General features: G+C 40.8%; 1 protein-coding gene and 1 pseudogene across 4 annotated transcripts in view; both read left to right on the forward strand.

Moving 5' to 3' along the window:
• RBPMS (RNA binding protein, mRNA processing factor) overlaps nt 1-17188 on the forward strand; it is a 185798-nt gene that overhangs the window by 37087 nt on the left and 131523 nt on the right. The gene's annotated exons all lie outside the window — the stretch shown is intronic.
• Nucleotides 9108-9665, forward strand: LOC309838854 (MAD2L1-binding protein-like; annotated as a pseudogene). The gene has a single exon. The product of its transcript is annotated as an MAD2L1-binding protein-like (transcript).

Here is a 17188-nt window from a genome sequence, read left to right on the forward strand (position 1 = left end):
ACTTCCTTTGCGCCTATGACTGCGATGAGTACGTCCATGAAGGGAGTTATATTAAAAGCAGAAGGTAATATTAAAATCAGATAGGCTTCATTAATAGAGCGTGAGAGTGTGGTTTGCATATTAGTCATATGACTAGCAGTTTAAGTTCAGGGTAATAGCTATTGTAATAAAAACAAACACAGGGCTTTCCTGGTGGCGCAGTGGTTGAGGGTCCGCCTGCCAATTGCAAGGGACGCGGGTTCGTGCCCCGGTCTGGGAAGATCCCAAATGCCGCGGAGCGGCTGCCCCCGTGAGCCATGGCCGCTGAGCCTGCGCGTCCGGAGCCTGTGCTCCGCAACGGGAGAGGCCACAGCAGTGAGAGGCCCGCGTACCGCAAAAAAAAAAAAAAAAAAAAAACCGAAAAACCCCAAACACAGCTTCTGGCTCATTCGTAACATAGCGGTAGTTTCAGTTATTTATTACTATTCGTGGCTTTATTCTTGTTATAACAAGGCAAAGAGTAAATAAATGGGGAAAAAATCCTTACACAATTGTTTTCTATCTGGCTATATTGCAACATAGGAAAACAACAAAAGAAGAACCCTTTAGCCTAGACATTCCATTGACTCAAGAAAAATCACACAAGCTCTGAAGACAGCTTTTATTTGGAGAGAGAGAGACTTTTCTGGAGGCTTCCCATGCGGATTGTTCAATAGGAATCCAATGCACGCTTCTGCTCCTCTAAAATGATGATGTCTTTTGCCTAAGAATAGACCCTTCTTTCAGTATAGAAACCAGATAAGCTGTCCTACAGTGATCCAAATAGCTAGCGGCCTCATCCCCACCCAACCCCCAAACTTGAATAACAACCCAGCAATATAATTTTACCGTTTAAAACTTGGCTGACCCAAACATGAACTTTCAAAGAAAACAAGAGTCATTACTAAAAGAGATTCCATTTCTTTCCGGGGCCTAATTTAAGATGACTTTCCAGAACTTTGAAAAAACTTATTCTTCCAATGGCCACTTAATTGTGAAACAAAATAAACACCCACAAGGGAGGCAAAATACAGAGTTCTCTTATGTTTGGATTTTAAAATATTTTTTTTTTTGGGGGGGAGTGAGTTTTTTATTTCTGGGGTTGTCATACATTGTTTGGAATGATTTATCAGGTTCCATCCAATCCTGTGAATTTTAAGGGCGATGATTTATGAATAACTTTAATTCAGTAAGACTTCATTTCTTAAAATTTGCCCTGTTAAGCTTCTCATAATACCTCTCTATTCTATGTGCCCTGGTTATTCAGAGCCAGTGAGTGATGGTGTCAGCACTCCTAAGCCTGGTGGGCCTGGCTTCTAAGCCCTTGCTTGTTGCCGTGAACCAGACCACTTTTTATTGTGTATGCCTTTCCGAACACTTGGAAACGTCCTGGAGAACTGCAACAGCTCTGAGGAACTGCAAGACAGTATTTAAAGTGGCACAGCAGAGAGTGCACAGCCTTTGAAGCCAGACAGGCCTGGGTTTAAATCCAGACTCTGCACTTTGAGGTGTAGTCTTTGGGTATAATGAGCCTCATGGGTAAATCGGGTGATTCTATCTGCCGTAGCAGGATCATTGAGATGAGTACATGAGCGATTGTATGCATAGGATTGAATCAACTAAGTATAGCCGGAGTTTATGAAATGACAGCTATTCTTATTATAATTGAGTCATTATTATTATAATTATCAACTTGACCCTAGAACGCCCGTGTTCTGATTTTTGCCGTGGTATACATAAGACTTGTCTTTGTACCCATGTTATCTAAGAGATGACTTCCAAGTGTGGGTTACTTCAAGAATAAAGTAACTGAGCAGTCATGAGTCTCAGGTGGTCCTAAACCAATGCAGTGACTTCTGTGAGGTGAGTGAGCCCGTATTTTGTTTGTGGTTTAAAAAGGAAAAGGGAAAAAACTCTTTATAGAGTCCTGCATCATCACTTTTCTAAGCAGTGAAATGAGGGAGCTACACTGGATGGTCTGTAAGTTACCTTCTAACTCTGAAATTCTGTGATTGGTACTAAACCCAGTACTAGAACTCTGGGAGCTTTTAGTTTCCTCAACTCTTAGGAAATCAGGTGTATCAGAATTATTACATGAGAGTTGGAGGTAAGGGAGTTACTATCAGTGGTCTCTTCTGTCCACTAAGAACAGAAAAAAAGAACTTTGTGTTTCATTCCACCAGATTTTCAAAAATAATAATTCCTCATCTCACACACACACACACACACACACACACACTATCACACAATTTAGTTCTCCAAGTGTAAGCTATTTGTGAGCAGTTTATGGAATTTCATTTAAGCAGCTCCTAAGGAGGGCTTTTGTGGGACAGGGAAAGGAAGACCTCTCTGTCCTTAAGGAATTTACAATCTAAGCAAGGCTGAAAATGAAGAAGATCCTAAAACATGTTTCTAAAGGACACATGTCCAAGAAGACACATATCTATACCATCCAAGTGGTTGCTAACTCCTTGTGAAGGCGCCAAGCTGGAACACATGCTCTCTGGCCGTCTTTTTAGGTGCATTGCTTTTTTAAAAATAATTTTTTATTGAAGTATAGTCGGTGTACAATGTTCTGTTAGCTTCAGGTAGACAGCACAGTGATTGTTTTATACATATAATTATATAGACACACGTATTCTTTTTCAGATTCTTTCCCCATGTAGGTTATTACAAAATATTGAGTATAGTTCCCTGTGCTATATAGCAGGTCCTTGTTTATCTGTTTTATATATAATAGCGTGTATATGTTACTCCCAAATTCCTAATTTATCCATCCCCCCCACCTTTCCCCTATGGTAGCCATAAGTTTGTTTTCTGTGTTTGTAAGTCATTTTGTAAATAAGTTAATTTGTATCATTTTTTTTAGATTGCACATATAAGTGATACCATATGATATTTGTCTATCTGTCTGACTACCTTAACTTAGTATAATTTCTAGATCCATGTTGCTGCAAATGGCATTATTTCATCCTTTTTTATGGCTGAGTAGTATTCGTGTGTGTTTGTGTGTGCGCGTGCGTGTACGTGTACGTACCACATCTTCTCTTCCCATTCATCTGTCGATGGACATTTAGGTTGCTTCCATGTCTTGGCTATTGTAAATACTGCTGCAGTGAAACGTGTATCTGCAGGGCACATGTATCCTTTCGAGTTATGGTTTTCTCTGGATATAAGGTGCATAGCTTTTTGATTTACTTAATTCTTTCATAAATTTCATAGACCTTTCTAACTGAGTAGTACTAGTACTTTATGGTACATGACTTTCTAAATTCAAAGTCTTTGCTGTAACTTGGAATTCTGTTCATGTCAGTAATCCTTATGGGACAGTGAGTACTGTGTTGATGATATACACAGATTAAAGAGACAGCAGCCAATGGGGATATGTGCACAGTCTGTGTGGTTGTGTGTTTGTGGTGGTGGAGTGATGAGTTAGGGAAGACTATATCAGGAATAATCTTGAAGAGGTTTCAAAGGTAAGTTGGTGACTGGGAGAAAAACAGTCTTTGGTTAGATTATTTAAGTCAGCGATATATTGATTCAAGATAGAAAAAATGTTTGGAATATGGATAAATTCAGGGAAGGAGCAACAATTTTTCTGACATTTCCTTAAGTCCTTATTTGGAATTTAGTTATTTCCAATAATTATCCCCATTTTTCTTTTGAAGAAAATAATTGTTCATAGTAAAACAGACTGCCTTGGAGGATAGAAAGCTCCTGGCACCAGAAGATGTGTAGAGGTTCGGAAAAGTAATTACTCCAGGTTTTCTTTTCACTTTTCTGAACACTTTAAACATTTCCTGCTGCCAGGAGCTTTCTATTCTCCAAGGTAGCCCATTTTAATAGGGACAGTTTCCGTGGTTCTGCACTCCTAGAACTGTGACTTCCATGCTCAGTACTATTCCTGCCTAGTTGGATGACAACATAATTAACCTACTCCTTGTACAGGGCAGCTGTAAATATTTTAAATGTGCTGTCAAATTTCTCCTGAGCCTTGTATTTTTCCCTTCAGGATAAACATCTCTACTTTGTTCAACCATTTTTATATGCCATAGTTTCCAGTTGATTTCCTGACCTGATTGCTCTTCTCTGGGAAGTCTTCAGATGGGATTTTGTGCTCTGAGTACAGTCCTTCTATGCAGAACATGTTGGCACCATTACATTCCTTTATCTAACATTACTGTCACTTAGGACTACATTAGCTTTCTCAGCACATGTCAGTCATCCTGCTTCCCTGCTTCTCCAAGGCTGGGATATGTGGTTGCCACAGCTTGCTGGTGCCCTTACATTTTTTCATGCAGTTATGGTTTGCTTGTGTTTTTGTTTTCAAAAGAAAGATGGATTCATTGTGTTGAATTCATACGACTGGACTTTGTACTAGCAGAGATCCTTGCTCCTGGGATTTAATGTTTCTTGAACATTTGAATAAGTAAGAACGTTTGAATTGAATAAATAATGAACCTTTATACGTTTATACTCCTCGTCATGATATGTGTAGCAGTTTGACCTGGAGTTGTTGGGATTATAAGTCAAACATTAAAATTGATATTATCAAAGCCTGCCATTTGGATAAGCAAGTTCACTTCAGAAGAATTTTGTGTTGAACTCTGAGTGCTTTAAAAAAACAAACAAACTGTTGCTTTTACTTAGGAAATGGTTTATCTATTATGGACGTTTGTCTTAGAGCACAATTTTAGATATTTATTTGCTTACTATTCATTCCCATCTTCCTCTTCCCTTGCTGATAAATAGCCTAGTGGCTTTTGTTAAAATAAAAACTAATCAACAGGGGCTTCCCTGGTGGTGCAGTGATTGAGAGTCTGCCTACTGATGCAGGGGACGCGGGTTCGTGCCCCGGTCCAGGAAGATCCCACATGCTGTGGAGCGGCTGAGCCTGTGGGCCATGGCTGCTGAGCCTATGCTTCCGGAGCCTGTGCTCCGCAACGGGAGAGGCCACAACAGTGAGAGGCCCACATACAGCAAAAAAAACACACACACACACAAAAAACCTAATCAACAGGGTTCTCTAAATAATTGTAAAATTTCTGAGCCAACTGCTAGTCTTACCCTTCTCCTTCCCGAGTTTTAGGGTGGTCATTATAACCTTTATCAGATACAGAGTATAACTAAGTAGATTTGCCCCATCTGTCCTACCTGTGCAGTGAAGTGGACTGACAGTATGTGGAACCAGAAGTTGATGGTGGTCCTTATTGCAAGGGGTAGGGAAGACGATAGCAGCCAAGAATGCCATTTTACCTGAAACTTCTACGTGACTTGGTAGAGGAAACACTTATTCAAGCAAAGGTGTAACTGGAATTCCCTGGCAGTCCGGTGGTTAGGACTCTGCACTCACTGCCAAGGGCCCGGGTTGGGGAACTAAGATCCCACAAGCCACATGGTGCGGCCGGAAAAAAAAAGGTGTAGCTGATTACCTTTCACAGAGGATTAAGAATTACCATTTACTTCTGCAGTTGGAATTAAATTAGTTTACTTCTTTATCCTGACACACATGGGGGTGGAGTGAAGGGAGAGGTATTTCAAGTACAGACTATACTACTCTACCTTTTTATGTGTTTCTTTCCCTTTGTATTAATGATATATATTGTTAAATAGCCTAGATGTGCCACTGTCTGTGTCAAGTTTGTATTTATATACAGAGCTAGAAATAGAAAGATACGGTCTTATTTGAAATGTCTGTTTGTAGAGGGGGAATATCTGAATTTACTTGGAAGTGTCAAACATACTCTGACACTGTAATACTAGTGGTTATTTTGACCTAATTTTAGTTGAAGTTAATGTGAGCTGTGATCAGTCACTAATGTGAAATAATGTTTGGAGGATAAACTTTATGGGTGCGTAAGTTAAAAGTAAATCACTTTAATCCTAAAGCCAGAAGGAAAGGATGTGTTCTTCTATGTTTCCTGTCGAATCTTACAGCTGAGTTGGAGGAGTCATGAGTCGGCAATTTCTAAGAAGTTAAAAGTAGTTTTGATAATTCATAAAGCAATATCTTCTCCTTTGGGAGTCCTTTCTCAGGATAGCATGATGTGGAGGCACTGATTCATGGTTTACAAGGAACCTTTTACAATAGGACCTAAGAGAACCTTAAATAGGCTGACTTGCAGTGAACGTCTCAAAGGAATGTTGTTAGAAATCTTTTGACATTCTGAAAGTTACAAGAAAAAAGTTCTGTAGCGGTAATCTTCAATTTGCTTCTCTCTTGCTAATTGTTTCTTCTTTTATATAATTAAAAAAAATTTTTTAATTGTGGGTAAAACACAAAATTTGCCATCTTAACCATTTTTAAATGTACAGTTCAATAATGTTAAGTATATTCACATTGTTATGCAACAGATCTCCAGGACTTTTTTTCTTACAAAGCTGAAACTCTGTACCTGTTAAACAACTCCCCATTTCCCCCCTCCCTCCAGCCCCTGGCAGCCACCATTGTACTTTCTGTTTCTGTGTGTTTGTCTACTTTAGGTAATCCTGTGTAAGTGGAGTCATACAGTATGCCTTTTTGTGACTGGCTTTTTTCAACTGAGCTTAATGTCCTCAGGTTCATCCATGTTGTAGCATGTGACAGGATTTCCTTCCTTTTTAAAGGTGAATAATATTCCATTGCATGTATAGACCACATTTTGTTTTGTTCGTTCACTCATTTGTTGATGGGCATTTGGATGGTTTCCACCTCCTGGATATATTGTGGATTATGCTGCTATGAACGTGGGTGTGCAAATGTCTTTACAAGAGCCTGTTTTCAGTTCTTTTGGATATATACCCCGAGGTGGGATAGTTGAATCATATGGTGATTCTATGTGTAATTTTTTGAGGAACTGCCATACTGTTTTCCATAGCAGCTACACCAATTTGCATTCCCACTAAGGGTGAAGAAGCGTTCCAGTTTCTTCACATTTGCGGCAGCACTTGTTATTTTGTTTGCTTTGTTTTCTATAGTAATTATCAATTTTTCACACTAACCATAATGATCAAATAATTTTTGAGTGTCTGAGTATACACGAATAGGAGATTCGGATGTACTCTAAAAAGCTAGGGTTTTAAATTGTTCTTTAACTTGCTTTTAATAGGTCTGGTATATTGTTTCTTCTTGATTTTCAGCAAAACCAGTAGGGAAATTTTTAACCAGGGTAGAAAAAGCAGTGGAACATTGTGTAGCTAAAATTGCAGACCTCAAACTTGGCACAGATATTAGGCTGATAGAAAAAAAGTCAAGTTCAGTAGACCAGATTGTGGGGAAAGCATGATTCATGTCATAGAGTTTACAAATAACAGGTGTACATAGTGCACTAGGATGTTTCTTGCCCATTAATGGAAATGTTCCAGAGACTGAACAGTCTAGAAAGATGGATAAGGTGGTGGATCTCTTCAACTCCCCAGTGTTTCACTTTTTCCATCATAATGCCTAGTTTCTGTCCTTTTTCTGTTACAGACGCTAGGTAGTATCAAGATTGTCTCCTTGCTGTTAAAGGTGGAAAAAATGAACCCTCCAAAAATAGAAAAAAAATCTAATGTTTTGGGAGTTTTTCCGCTGTAGTGTTTATTTATTCGTGTCTCCTCTTAATCATATCAGAAACAACGTGATCAGCCTCCTATAGACTACACATATTAGAGAAACAAGTAACTTGGATAGAAAAACATGGGAAATTACTGAACTAAGAGCAAGTAGCGACTTAATTTTGAACGATACCTTTTTGGACCTTTACTATGCCAAATGTTCCCTCTGGTGATACAGGCATAAGTAAGCCAGAAAATGAAATAAAACACTTGAGATTCTTCACACTCCGTTTTCTCATTCTCTGCACTTCCAGGTCCTCATCGCTTTTTTCCCTTTTGCCCTTCGTTCTGTAGCACTCCTGTGTCCCTTGAAGGTTTTCTTCCCTCTTCTCGCTTCCTCTGACTCTGGCGGCTCCCAAATGCGGCGTTGGTGGCACTGTTATCTTGTTTCTGTAAACCCTCCTGGCTGGTCACAGCCTTCTCATCTTAATTACATTCTCCCTACTCCTGCTGTCTTCCCTGTTTTGCTAAAGATGGTGCCCCTTAGGCCCTCGGTTTGCCGTCTGCCTTCCTCTTCCTTCGACCGATGCATGCGGCACCGGAGAGGCTGTGTCGGGTGTGCAGCTGCACTTCTGGTGGCGGGAAACCCCTCCGGCTGCCATCTTGGTAGCGGGGCTGAGGGTGCCAGCTGGGCCTGAGCCCGAGCCTGCTGTCAAGAGTGGGGGGGCACCAAGTAAGAGACCTATTAAGTTTCCTGCGGAGAGAAGAGGGAAGGTCAGGATGGCTTTGGGGATGATATTAGTAACTGAATTAAGGTTTCCAGGGAAAGGCTAAGTCACCACGGATGCGATGACTCTTAATCGTGACCTTTTTTTTAACCCCCCCCATAATAATTTTTCTTCAGTCATAGTGTCGATGTTAATGTCCCCTGAAACATCCACTTGTGACAGTAGGGGCGATTGAAAAAAAGCGTGTGCTTAGACAACTTCCTCCACACCCACTGGCAATGGCTCCTTGATAACCGAGGATGGCTGTGACAGAGCGCGTTCGAGCTCTGCCCTGTACCCACAACGCTGATCTGGAGCAATGCGCTGTGTGGGTGTGGTTTATGAAATACAGGCATAAATATAGGCCCAGTCTTTTTCCTAAAATGCAGTACTTATTGTTCTTTTCCTGAAGCCTCAATATGGTTTTTAAGATTTTTGTGTGTCCTGCATGAATAACTTTGGTAATTATGACTAGAAAATCCAAAACCTCATTCATCTGGTTGCTATAAAAGAGAGAAGACAAGACTGCTTAGCATAATGTTAAGACTCCAGGCTCTGAGCTGCTTGCATTGAAATCTCAGCTTTAACACTTACCAACTTTTTGACCTTGAGGAGGTTCCTTAACCCTTAGTTAACCTCGTTTGCAAATTAACTCCCATCTCAGAGGGTTGTGATAAGGGTGATTGAGTTGATACAGGTCCACACTTACTTCTCTGAAATCCTTGGGACCAGATGTGTTTCAAAATCTTTTAGATTTTAAAAGGTAACACAGATTCAAACCACGTGGAGAGTGGGGAGGAGGTCGTGATGACGCCCCGGAACCGGAAGTGCAGCCCCTGGCCGCAGTCTCTGGCGGAGGACGTGGTGAAGAAGAAGCCTCGGGCCACTGCTGAGGCGAGCAGCAGGAAATGCCAGCAAACCCTGGCAGAACTGGAGAGCGTCCTCAGCCACCTGGAGGGTCTCTTTGCCCGGACACTAGTACCACGGGTGCTGACCCTCCTTGGGGGCAATGCCCTCAGTCCCGAGGAGTTCTACGAACTTGACTTGCCTCGCTTGGTCCCCAACAGCGTGGACCCGAGCCTGAGCACAGCAGCTTCTTTGTGCCTCCTCTTCCGAGCCATTTTCATGGCTGATGCCTTCAGTGAGCTGAAGGTTCTTCCACTCATGGGCATCATCGTCATGGCACAGGGTCACCACGACTGTGGAGAAGACTGGTTTTGACCCAAGCTCAACTACAGAGTGCCCAGCCTGGGCCACAGATTGGCTGTGACCCTACCCCGTGGCCGACCCACCATCCCAGCTACAGCCTGGGAGGATTACATTTGGTTCCAGGCACCAGGGACACTGAAGGGCTTCCACGAGTGAATGGGAATGCTCATCTTGAACACAATGGCTCAATTGTCTTTCCCCCTGGCACCAAGTCACCCATCTCTTGCTTGGAGCTAGTTAATTCCTGGTGAGAGGAAGGTTCTCTCCTCCTGGCTGCCTGCCTCCGTTATAGACTTCTCCCGGGGGCTGATGGTATGGCTAGGGCTGTAATAATCATCACCGAACAAGCATCTCTTTGAATCAAAGGCTGATTTTCCCAGAGGGTCCTGGGTCAGGTGTTTCTTTTGGGGGTTGGAAAGCAAACATGGGCCCATAGACAGACACTCCTATGGAGGTAACCTTTCCTGCTTTTTACTGAGGACTTTCAGAATTTTTACTAGGGACATAATGTGGATGTGACTTGTGAACTTAAATATAAAATGAATGGATTAATGTTTAAAAAAAAAAACAACACAGTGTATAACCCACTGAACACAATACCCCCAGTGAGGTCTAAGGTAGAGCCTAGTAATTAAGCAGACTACTATTTCTCCAGTGAAACAAATAGTTACACTAAGTGGGAGAAATGAAAACTAGTCATTTCAGGTCATGTTTTGCCACCCGGTGCATTTACATATACGACCCTTCTCCCCCCATCGCACACAATTTTAGGCCTTCTGAGCTTTTAGGTTTTGGAATTGGATTAGGGTCCCTACATAACCATTTGTAAGCACCATTTTAATGTTAGTTATATGCAGAACTGAGTTCTTTCTATACTTTAGGACCTTTGGCTTGTCACTATAAGAATAGTTAAATCATTGTGGTTTAAGGTGAATATGGTGGGGGTCACGTAATTATATGTATTTTTCACATATTACCATTTTATTTGGGTTTCAGGTCTACCCCTTTTTCCAACTGTAAAAGAATAAGAAAGATAGAGGATGAGGCGGAGCAGAAACATGCCATGTTCTTCTTTTCTTTTAAAATTTTTATTGGAGTGTAGTTGCTTTACAATGTTGTGTTAGTTTCTGCTGTACAGCAAAGTGAATCAGCTATATGTATACATATATCCCCTCTTTTTTAGGTTTCCTTCCCATATAGGTCACCACAGAGCACTGAGTAGAGTTCCCTGTGCTATACAGTAGGTTCTCATTAGTTATCTGTCTTATACATAGTAGTGTATATATGCCAATCCCAATCTCCCAATTCATCCCACCCCCACCTTCCCCGCTTGGTATCCATAAGTTTGTTCTCTACACCTGTGTCTCCCTTTGTACCCACTTTTCTAGATTCCACATATAAGCGATATTATACGATATTTGTTTTTCTCTTTCTGACTTACTTCACTCTGTATGACAGTCTCTAGGTCTATCCACTTCTCTGCAAATGGCACTATTTCGTTCCTTTTTATTGCTAAGTAATATTCCATTGTATATATGTACCACATCTTCTTTATCCATTCCTCTGTTGATGGACATTTAGGTTGCTTCCCTGTCCTGGCTATGTAAATAGTGCTGCAGTGAACGTTGGAGTGCCTGTGTGTGTGTGTGTATATATATATATATATATATATCTTTTTTTTATAAATTTATCCATTTATCCATCTATTTTTGGCTGCGTTGGGTCCTCGTTTCTGTGCGCGGGCTTTCTCTAGTTGTGGCGAGCGGGGGCTACTCTTCGTCGCGGTGTGCAGGCTTCTCAGTGTCGTGGCCTCTCCTGTGGCTCGTGGACTCTAGAGCGCAGGCTCAGTAGCTGTGGCTCACTGGCTTAGTTGCTCCGCGGCATGTGGGATCTTCCCGGACCAGGGCTCGAACCCGTGTCCTCTGCATTGGCAGGCGGATTCTTAACCACTGCGCCACCAGGGAAGCCCTGGAGTGCATGTATATTTTTGAATTATGATTTGCTCCAGATATATGCCCAGGAGTGGGATTGCTGGGTCATAGCCGTGTTCTTCTTAATTGCCATCTTGTCTTGCCTACCAGTTGACTCCTCATTGAACAATTGTTTTAAAGAACATCTCTTTCAAAGATTTCAGATTTCTGAAATATTTTTTGTTTGTGACTTCTGCTTTCATTTGCCTCTGCTGTTAAGCACACATTAAGAACAGAAAGCCACCCTGTAAATCTTAATCTTTTGCTCTGGTTTGCTGCCAGTGAATCATTTCTAGAATATCTGATGTAGAAAAATCTTAAATTTTAAGTAACTTAAGTGTTCCTAAGATTTTAGTTTTCTTTTACGAAGAAGGGAGCCTCCTGAGCTTGGGACTGTGGGGTTAGTTGTCTCGTATGAACTCATGGTTAGTATTACAATTGGCCTGAAAGTCTAGCGGTCTGGCACGTCTTATTCTGTTAAAATCCATTGAAAAATCTCTTGACGCTTATACTAGAAAATAAGTAGATGTCTAGATTTTCATCCTCTTTTCACCTAGTACATATATTTGCCAGTCAGAGCCTGACCAAAAGGAGAATGTGGAATGTTTGAAAAAATAATGTATGCTTTTGAAAATGTAAGACAGATACTGTACGCAGAAACTATGTACTCTATGAAGGGAAAATTTTAAATTTTAGAGGAAATGTTACTATCCTTGTGTCTAAGACACAAGGACATTTGTACAGACATATTGACAAAAGTAACTATATACATAGGTATTTAAGCACTTCAGGAGAATAATTTTTAGATTAATTTGCTGAAGTATATCTATTCTCTGAAGAAGTACAGATTTCATTTTTACTCATTTATAAATCAGTAGTTCATTAGTTCCTAAAAATAACTGATTTCTATAGAAGTGAAGCTGATATTGGGGATTTTAGATTTTTCTTTTTCTCTAACGTTTATCATTTATCTTTAGTCTGTCTATAAATACATTTGTGTGAGGATTTTGTTAACTGATTTCATTGCCTCCTTAAGACATACCAATGTGGCACATTAAAAGTACCTTGGAAAGTTATATCTAAATGGGCAGAAATCACCTTGAAGTAAGCCTTGTTTCTTTGTATACATTTATCTCTGTTGCTGCTTCACATCATAGTGAGGTGGGATATTAATTTTAAAGATGATTTTATAGTTTGTGTTTGGTGATTCCTTCTAGTTCACTTTTCTCTTTTTTGTGTAATCTGTGAGGTGCATTAGGTCACTTGGTATGTTTTATTTTTAGTAGCCTCACAGCATTTTAAATCTTATATTTTACTCCTTTAACAAGTAGGAATCAAGGCCAGCAATCATTAAAGGTGAGGCTGTTTTGTTTCAAACTTGCTGCTCAAAAACCAAGGAGGTTAAGGAAGAAACCAAGATATCTTAGATTCTTCTGCTTCTGTTTTCTATCTTAAGATTTAACACAGGTAGATTAGTTTTTAGTTTAATAAGTTTGTTTTTAACATGAGATATTTATAGCATGAGTTGTATGTGTGTGTATGCCCACCATGCACGCAGTATGACGTTGCAGCAACGAAAAACAGAGTAACGTGGCTTGAACATAATAGACATTTATTTCTCTCACATGAAAACCTGAAAAGTGTTCCATGGTCTGTGTGGTTGGTCCGTATTCATCAGGGTCTCTATTTTGTTGCTCTGCTATCTTCAACAGGTAGCCTTTATCTTATGGTCTAAGATGGCTGCTCCAGTTCTCACCATCATATCTTCTCTGCAACAGAAAAGAGGGACGATATGCTCCCTTTATGGGCACAACTTAGAACTTGCCGGCATTGCTTCTGCCCACACCATGCGCAGACCTTAGAAATATAACCTTAACCAGCAAGGGAGTTTGGCAAATCGTGTACCGAGCTAAAATATATTACTTTGGGACTCCCTGGTGGCGCAGTGGTTAAAAATCTGCCTGACAATGCAGGGGACACAAGTTCGAGCCCTGGTTTGGGAAGATTCCACATGTCGCAGAGCAGCTAAGCCTGTGCACCACACCTACTGAGCCTGCGCTCTAGAGCCCGTGAGCCACAACTACTGAGCCTGCGTGCTGCAACTCCTGAAGCCTGCGCTCTAGAGCCCGTGCTCTGCAACAAGAGAAGCCACTGCAGTGAGAAGCCCGAGCACTGCAACAAAGAGTAGCCCCCGCTCGCCGCAACCAGAGAAAGCCCGAGTACAGCAACGAAGACCCAACACAGCCAAAAATAAATAAATTAAAAAAAAATATTACTTTGTAAAATGGGAAGAATAGATACTGTAGAAAACTGGCCGTTGCTACTAAAGTGTGTAATATTAAGTGCAGTGTTTTGTTAACATTGAATACTCGTCATTGTCAATATTTACCAAAAGAAAGAAAGACCCGGGAATTCCCTGGTGGTCCAGAGGGCACGGGGTTCTATCCCTGGTCAGGGAAGTAAGATCCCCGCACAGCGAAGCCAAAAAAAGAAAAAAAAGACCCACCTCTGTATACAGCCATTGGGATCTATAAATCACCAGTCTTGGGTATCCCTGAAAAACATTTCCTTACAAATCTTCACGTGTAGAGAAGGATCTCTAATTCTTAATTTAGGAAAGACTTTGTAAGGACAAATTGTTATTAAAAAAAAAAACATATGGTTTAAAAACTAAATTCAGTAAAGATTAGAAAGTAAAAGTCCTTCATCTAACTGGCTTTGAAATAAATACTTTTAGAGCTTTATTTTGTCAGTATACAAAATTGCACCTGCATCATGTTTTTGTATCTTCGAGATCTTTCTGTATCAGCAATGTAGATCTACCTCACTTTAAAAAATGTTATTTAGCATATATTTGGGGATTTTTTTAATTAAAAAGATTTTAAATTAGAGATTTACAGTGTTTCAGATGTATAGCAAAGTGATTCAGTTATACGTATATATTCTTTTTCAGATTCTTTTCCATTATAGGTTTTTACAAGATATTGAATATAGTACCCTGTGCTATACAGTAGGTCCTTGTTGTTTATTTTATATACAGTAGTGTGTATCTGTTAATCTATTTGGGGAATTTTTAAACAGTGCTGTTAATATCGCTGTCACGTACTTCATTTGTGATGACATTTTTTTGTTAGTTGATTAATTATGGATAGTTCCCTGATCAAAACAGGAGACGTATAAAGCCTCTTAGTTCGTTTTGTTCTTGCCTCAGAAATCTATAGCCTGGTCTTCCAGCGTTCCTGATTTTCTCTGAGAATACATACGCTGGTAGAAGTAAGAGGGTTTTGGCATGAAAAGCAAACAAACAAAAATTGAGATTTGTTTGTTTGTTTGCGGTACGCGGGCCTCTCACTGTCGTGGCCTCTCCCGTTGCGGAGCACAGGCTCCGGACGCGCAGGCTCAGCGGCCATGGCTCACGGGCCCAGGCGCTCCGCGGCATGTGGGATCTTCCCGGACCGGGGCACGAACCCGTGTCCCCTGCATCGATCGGCAGGCGGACTCTCAACCACTGCGCCACTAGGGAAGCCCTGAGATGGTTTTTTACAACTATAGTGTCCATTGTTAAATTCAGAATGAAACATTAAAAAATCTGTTTTCTAGTTCTGGATCATTTTTGCATAATTCATGTTAATTAGAATATTAGAATTAAATGGATTAGCTTGTATGTCAGTAAAGTATTAGAAGAGTTGGTATTTTTCACGTTATCTTAATGCTGTAACATTAAGGATGTGTGAAGTCACTTGCGCGTTTTTAAAAAATGTTCAGCGTGACGTTCTTGGTGGAAGATGGCAGGATACTTGTGAGGCGGTGCACTCCTGGTGTTGCGCCCCTGTGCCCCTTTTACCGTTGGCATGAGGATTAGCTCTACCACTGTTCTCAGTACTAGTCTTGAAACCAGCTCCCTTTCCATTCTTTACCGTCTTTACCGTGTTGCCTCTCAAATTCAAGACACCTTATCTATCAAGTATAGAATTTTTTGAAATGGAAGCAGCGGTGCATGAAAAAGAAAGGGTGACTGGTAGAAATGGGTAAGAATTTGGAAAAGTCCATAGAACAGTGGGTAGAAATGGGTATAAAGAATTAGAGGTCTTGGACTCAGGAGAATCAGGTCTTGGCTCTGTATCTCTTTGTAGTTTTACTACAAGTTACTTAAGGTTTCTGAGCCTCAGTTTTCTCATCTATAAAATGGAGACAGAAATAGGACCTAGTTGATCTGGTTGGAGTTGGGATTAAATACTGCATGTGGTAGAATGCTTGGCAGTATTTTTTAAGTATTACACAGCTCTGCATACCCTTTATTTCTTCTCTTTATCCAATTCATCAAGACTTTGTGAGGCCGTATTCACCGGAGCAGCTTTTCTCTCTATTTATCAAGCCTGCCCTTCCCCTGGAGTTGAAGTCAGGATTAGAAATCTGGGGGTTTGGCGTATTTGTTCACTCAGCTAGGAACACTGGAGAAGAATGATAGGTACCTTTTACGGGGGAAACAGCATTTAGATCAGTGCTAACTCCACATTCTCAGACTTTTGAACAGTTTATTCCTTAAATGCTTTGCTGAGCCTCATTGAATGAAAGGAAAGAAAGTAAGAGAAAGGAAAATGTGACAAAAAAACTTCATAGCATTTATAAACTTGGAGTTTTAGTTAAAATACTAGGATTCTCTCACATGATTCTCCTCTTCTGACTTAGTCTCATATTTTCATATCCTGAAGCAACCTAAATCATTTCCCCTTTTTCCCTCCGCCTTTAGTTCTCCGCAGGTCACGGAGCCTGTCCTCACATACCACCTCCTCTCAGGAGGAGACAGATGCCAGCACTGTCACCGCACCTCACACAGGGAGAGACTGGGCCTCAGGGAGATTCACTGCAGGGGCATCACTGCTCAGGCTGGAGACCAGATTCTAGGGGGTTTCTGCCCCTCTGAGAGTCTCTTAGGCATTTTGTCTTTCAGAGTACTTTTCCATTGTTTTGGAAAGCGCTCCTTCAGGACCAGAGTCTACGGTTTTACGGGCAGAGTTTAGTTTCAACAGAAAATCGTGAAAAATTACATTTTACGTTTAGTTATACTCCAGGTCAACTAGGATGTCCTGTTAGAAGCAGGGCTCCAAGCCTTTTTAAAGAACAGTTTATCTTTCTTTTAAACAAATGGAGGTATTACAAGGGACACAGATGGAAGGCAGGTTGCCACATCAAAATAAATTAATGCATAGTTTCCTTCTCCCAAATAACTTTCCTCTTAAAATGAAGGGTAGGAGAACGGATTAAAATGACGAAACTTTAGATTGCTATGTTTAGTCACTTTACAGTCAAGAAGCACAATGACCAGCCAACATTCTAATATTTGTTTAAAAGTAGATGGCTTTAAAAGCCCTGGAGGTAGAATATTTAATCACTTGCATGCTAGCTCCTAAGAATTAATAATTAAGCCGTTCAGCATGAAATGGACTTGGAGATGGACTACTTTGCAAAGTCTATCAAGTAGACTTCCTTTCAGTCTGATGGAAACTCTGGATGGTTACAACCTGATTTGTTCGCTTTTATTCCTTATACCCAGAACTAGACTTTGAGAAGGGTAGGACAGACACCTTGGGAGGTCACTTCTGATAGGGGCTGGAAGGGTGTGAGCAGAACGCCACGCCCATACCTGTGGTGTTGGCCTGGAACGTGGGGAACAAATAGCAACTTTTTTTTTTTTTTTTTGGCGGTACG

This window comes from Grampus griseus, assembly GCF_964374135.1.
Source record: "Grampus griseus genome assembly, chromosome: 21".
Lineage (NCBI taxonomy): Eukaryota > Metazoa > Chordata > Mammalia > Artiodactyla > Delphinidae > Grampus > Grampus griseus.